The sequence below is a fragment of the Chlorocebus sabaeus genome, chromosome 4 (genome assembly GCF_047675955.1).
Source record: "Chlorocebus sabaeus isolate Y175 chromosome 4, mChlSab1.0.hap1, whole genome shotgun sequence".
Classification (NCBI taxonomy): domain Eukaryota; kingdom Metazoa; phylum Chordata; class Mammalia; order Primates; family Cercopithecidae; genus Chlorocebus; species Chlorocebus sabaeus.
In genome coordinates, this window is record NC_132907.1 from 41,786,257 (window position 1) to 41,792,256 (window position 6,000).

The following is a 6,000-nucleotide window of genomic DNA, read 5'->3' on the forward strand; positions in this document are numbered from 1 at the left end:
CAGTGGCTCCCTCTCCAAAATCCAAGGCAAATATATCTCAATGCCTGAATCTGAGTCACATCCTTATATCTTAGCTGCACAGGAGATGGGAAAGGGGATGGGTCATTTTCAGGTTTCTTGGTAAGAGGCAGTCTCCACCTCTTGTCAATATCCATAAGATGGTACTCTCCCAAACATACAAATGGGATTTACATGCAGGGCAGTCAAAAAAATTACAAATGTTCACTGCATCCTTATATGTACCCAAAATGCCATCACTTTTCTCTCTTGGATATCCTCTATTCAATCTTATTTTTTTAGAAAATTCCAATGCCATCTTGAAGACTTAGGTTAACAGTTGCTCTTTCATTTAATGTCTCCACTCCCACCCTCCAAGAAGTATCCATCAGTCTTTTCTTTTTGCCATCACTATATATTATATAAATTTCCTCCATGGTACTATATATATATTTTTTTCTTTCTTTCTTTTTTCTTTTTTTTTGAGACAGAGTCTTGCTCTGTCAACCAGGTGTGAGTGTAGTGGCACGATCTTGGTTCACTGAAATCTCTGCTTCCCAGGTTCAAGCGATTCTCCTGCCTCAGCCTCCCGAGTAACTGGGATTACAGGCATGTGCCACCATGCCCAGCTAATTTTTGTGTTTTTGGTAGAGACAGGGTTTCACATGCTGGCGAGGTTGGTCTCAAATTCATGACCTCAAGTGATCTGCCCACCTCGGCCCCCCAAAGTGCTGGGATTGCAGGCATGGGCCACCGCACTCAGCTGGCACTATTTTTTTTAAAAAAAACTAGTATTATATACCTACTATGCCCTGGACATAATAAGGGCTTTACATATTTTATTTGATCTTTAATAATATACTCAGGGATTTACATATTTTATTCTATTTTAATTTTTAATCACATAGTAAGGGCTTTACATATTTTATTTAATCTTTAATCATCTCTAAAATGTAAGTATAAATATTTTCTTTGTGTTGCAAATGAGAATATTGAACTGCACAAAAGATAAAATGACTCACCCAAGCTGGATACTTCCAGAAAGCAAAAAAGACAAGATATGAAACCCAGTCCATCAGAATCCAGTGTATGAATTTTTAACCATATGAGAGATACACTTTTTAAAAAACAAAGAGTGTGTGTGTGTGTGTGTGTGTGTGTGTGTGTGTGTGCATACAAATAAGAAACAAGAGTGGCAAATGTTGATAATTATTGAAGATTTTGATGAATATATAGGTATTAATTATACTTTTTTTTTTTAAATTAACACACACATACATATACGCATATCTTCTTCAAACTTGTTTTTTTCCTGGAGTATTTCAAAACAAATCTTGGTCATATATTTTACCCATTGATCCGCAGAAGCGTACGGAATTCACACTAGGATCCTGCCATTAAAATGACTCAATTCCTACATAGTAGTTTCCCAATGCCAAAATCCTATGGAACCAGAATCAAATTGGTTCATCTTGGGACAAATTTCCACCCCTGTCAATCAACAGGACTGGTGGTAGCACTGATTAGATATGGCTGCCAAAGCCCATCCCTTCAGAAGAGACCAATGCTAAAGGAAAGTGTATGTGCCAAGTGAATACCTCAACTTTTGCCTAAGAGGTTTTATGTTGCTCTTGAACCCCTAAAAGAAAAAAAAACTTTAAAATGTTTGTTGACAGTGAACATAATTGGGTTAATTTATTATAAGTAAGACTGATATTACACCTATAGTAATTTGTGACTCAGGTAGCATTAGTCTCTGGTACATTTGATTTCCTTGTATTAGTTAACAATTGCTTTAACAAATAAACCCTAAATTCTCAGTGACTCATCACAATAAAAATTTATTTCTCTGGTGGCCAGGTGCTATAGCTCTCACCTGAAATCCCAGCACTTTGGGAGGCAAAGATAGTCGGATCACTTGAGGCCAGGAGTTCAAGTCAGCCAGCCTGGCAAACATGGCGAAACCCCCTCTCTACTAAAAATACAAAAAATAGCCAGACGCGGTGGCAGTTGCCTGTAGCCCCAGCTGCTCAGGAGGCTGAGGCCTGAGAATCGCTTAAACCCAAGAGGAGATGTTTCCAGTGAGCCAAGATTGTTCCACTGCACTCCAGCCTGGGTGACAGAGCGAGACTCTGTCTCAAAAAAAAAAAAAAAAAAAAAAAAAATTTCTTACATGTCAGTAGAGTTGAGGGTATTCCCTATCAGGCCAGAAAACTAGGCTCCATCCTTCTCCAGGTCCTTGGAGATCTTTCCATTCAATAAGCCAAGGAGAAAGCTATGCAGGTAGTGTGGAAAGTTTTTATGGATGAGACTTGGACATAGCATATATCACTTCTACTCATAGTCCATTAGTCAGAATTCAGCCATACAGTCACACATAACTACAAGGTAATTCTGGGAAAAATAGCATATCTAGGTGCCTTGAAGGAAAAGGAAATGGACTTCAGTTAACACATAAAAGCCTCTGCCACAGCCTGCTCTTCTGATCACCCAACATCCTTTTACTCTTTTCTCCTTAGATACAGAAAACACTCACCCTCTTGCAAAGACAAGCAAACCAAAGTTTAAAGCAGACACTGCATCTACACATTGTCCATGTAGATGTGCCAAATTGTGGGCTACCATGATCTAGAAAAGGATAAGTTTTATGAACCCCCACTGCCATCCACATATTCACTCAAATTACAATGGTGTAATTGCAATACACGTATCTATTTAGGAAGGAAAAGAATTAGAGATATCCAGCTCTCATTGATCTTTGCAATATTTATTTATTTACTTTAATTTTTTTTTTTTTTGAGATAGAGTCTCGCTCTGTCACCCAGGCTGGGGTGCAGTGATGTGATCTCGGCTCACTGCCATCTCCACCTCCTGGGTTCACGCCACTCTCCTGCCTCAGTCTCCCGAGTAGCTGGGACTACAGGCGCCTGCCACCACACCCAGCTAATTTTTTTTGTATTTTTAGTAGAGATGGGGTTTTATCATGTTGTCCACCAGGCTGGTCTTAAATTCCTGGCCTCAGGTGATCCACCCACCTGGAGTGACAGGCGTGAGCCACCGTGCCCAGTCGATCTTTGCAATTTTGGAATTTTGCTGGGCAGGCATTATGAAGGTTCTGAACCTTAACCAGACCTTCATTCTCTTCTCTGGTAGGAAGTCCATTACCCATTGTTCTCTGTGATTCCTAGATCCTGGCCTCTAGGAACTATGTGCTTGTCTTATATCCTCCATAGATACAACCGAAGTGTGTCCCTCTTGGTTGTGGCCCATGTTTACTGCTTGCTCCTAGTGTGCAAGTTTGGGCTTGTGATTATATTTTAGCAGGAAAAGCCACAGACAAAACCCCTCAGACACCGAGTTAAAGAAGGAAGGGGTTTATTTGGCCAAGAGCATCAGCAAGACTGCTGTCTCAAGAGCCAAGCTCCCTGAGTGATCAATTCCTGTCCCTTTTAAGGCCTCACAACTCTAAGGGGGTTTGCGTGAGAGGGTCGTGATTGATTGAGCAAGCAGGGGGTGCATGACTGGGGGCTGCATGCACCAGTAATCAGAACGGAACAGAACAGGACAGGGATTTTTACAATGCTTTTCCATACAATGTCTGGAATCTATAGATAACATAACCGGTTAGGTCAGGGGTCAGTCTGTAACTACCAGGCCCAGGGTGCGGCGCCGGGCTGTCTGCCTGTGGATTTCATTTCTGCCTTTTAGTTTTTACTTCTTTCTTTGGAGGCAGAAATTGGCTATAAGACAATATGGGGGGTGGTCTCCTCCCTTATATTGACAATTCAATTCCTTCAGAATCATAGTAGATTTCTGATTTATGTGCTTTTCCGTCAGTTCCATGTGTCAGTAACCACATCTGAAAGTCCTTAGACATAGCTTTCAGGCCTCAATTTTTTTTTTTTTTTTTTTTGAGACGGAGTCTCTCTCTGTCACCCAGGCTTCAGTACAGTGGCGTGATCTTGGCTCACTGCAAGCTCTGCCTCCCAGGTACAGGCCATTCTCCTGCCTCAGCCTCCTAAGTAGCTGGGACTACAGCTGCATGCCACCACACCCGGCTAATTTTTTGTATTTTTAGTAGAGGTGGGATTTCACCATGTTAGCCAGGATGATCTCGATCTCCTGACATCGTGATCCGCCTGCCTTGGCCTCCCAAAGTGCTGGGATTATAGGTGTGAGCCACCGTGCCCGGCCAGGCCTCATTTATTTCTTTATTTCCTTGACCCTTATGGTGAATAGTGATCCAGGTAAATACAGCTAAGAGATTCCTTGCGGGGCAGAGACAAGATGTCTTCACCAAGCTTCTTCCTAATTGCACAAACATCATGAGTAGATAAATGGTTGTGTTTTAAACTACTACGCTTCAGGTGGTTTGTGACACAGCAGTAGATAACTTTATTATGATATGCCTTTTCCTCTTCTCTTACCTGCCCAGCTAACTTAAAGGCACTTAGACTTTGGGTAGGAAGGCCCCACTTGTAATCTGTTTGTTTAGCTCAGTGTATGTTGTATTAATACCATTAATATTTAGGCAGAAGCAACAGTTATAAACCATGACTATCCTGGGCAAACTGGGACATACAGTCACCCTATGGCCCTTTGTTACTCAAAGTCTTTTTTTCCCAGTGTCATCTTCTATTCCCTAAAGTTTAAAAACAGTCAATTTTTCCAGTCCTTTGGGGAACCACATTTCTAGCCTTTCTTTATCCCTTTTATTTCTGTTGGCAAACCAGTCCATTCTTTCCTAAGCACATTTGTCTCTTGTGATAGCTTGCTAAAAGCAGTCAGTCTTATTTTTTCCAGTCACTTCCACTGATGCTACAAGTTCTGTGGTTCTTTCAAGTTCTCCTTGGAGGCAGCTTTACCATGCATTTTGCTTCTGGATATCATGATTCTCTATCTTTTCAGCCTGCTGTATCCATTTCCTCATTGTTTAATGCACAGTCACTAAAACCAGTATCACAAAATCTTATATTCAGCAGTTCTTCACTTTCAATATGAAATGTGTAATGGTTCAAAAATGATATATATACATTTATATATATATATATATTTTTTCTTTCACATGAAATCCAATCTAAGTATTCCTGATTGGTGATTCTCCTCTTAAGTGTTTCTGGAATGTGTTTCAAGGCTCTTTCTATTTTGTAGCTCAGTCCTCTTCATCCTAAGTTTTCAAACTTACCGTGTTCTGAGCGAGGCTGGAAGGTGAAAAAGGGGCATAAAGGATAAGAGACTTTTATGGACCAGACCTAGCAGTGAAGCCACATCCTATTAGCTAAATACATCCTATTAGCTGAAACTCAGTCACATAATTACACCTAACTGCAAGAGAGGCAGGGATGTGTGGTCTAGCTGTGTGCACGGGAGCGGGGTGGGGGGGGGGAACAAAAAAGAAAGAAACAGGCTTTCTGAAAGCCAGCCAGTCTCTGCTAACCTAGGTCACAGAAGTAATAAGATTTGCTCAGTTCGTAATTATTAACCCATTAGAAATAAAAGCAAATTTGTGGATAATTTAAATTTCAGTAATCTAAAAAACATTGTGCATTGAACTTTAGGGGGTATTTTCTCTTTGCATTTGAGTATATATGTGGCTGATACTCTTGAAGTGTCTCTCTAAGCAAATAACATGCACTGTACAGATTTCATTCCTGCAAGGCCAGGAAACTGCTCAGTTTTGCCATCTAGTCTCCTCCTTTGGAACCGTTTGCAAACTAATCCAAAGTGTATCACCTTTCAAATCTTCGTTGGAGCTAAATGTGGTATTTCAACAAACTTATTGGCTTGCAGATAAACATAAAGTAAGTATAAGATGTAATAAAATAATCAGCATAGAATCAGAAATCAACTGATTTCTGAAAATCTAATTTTCAAATCATTGTTTTGTGTTTATTCCATTTTACTGTAGATGCTTGGAGTTAATAAGCATGAAAAAAATATTTTTACGAAATAAAAAATAGTGCTGAAAATAAAGAATTGACTGTACAAAAAAGGTACTACAAA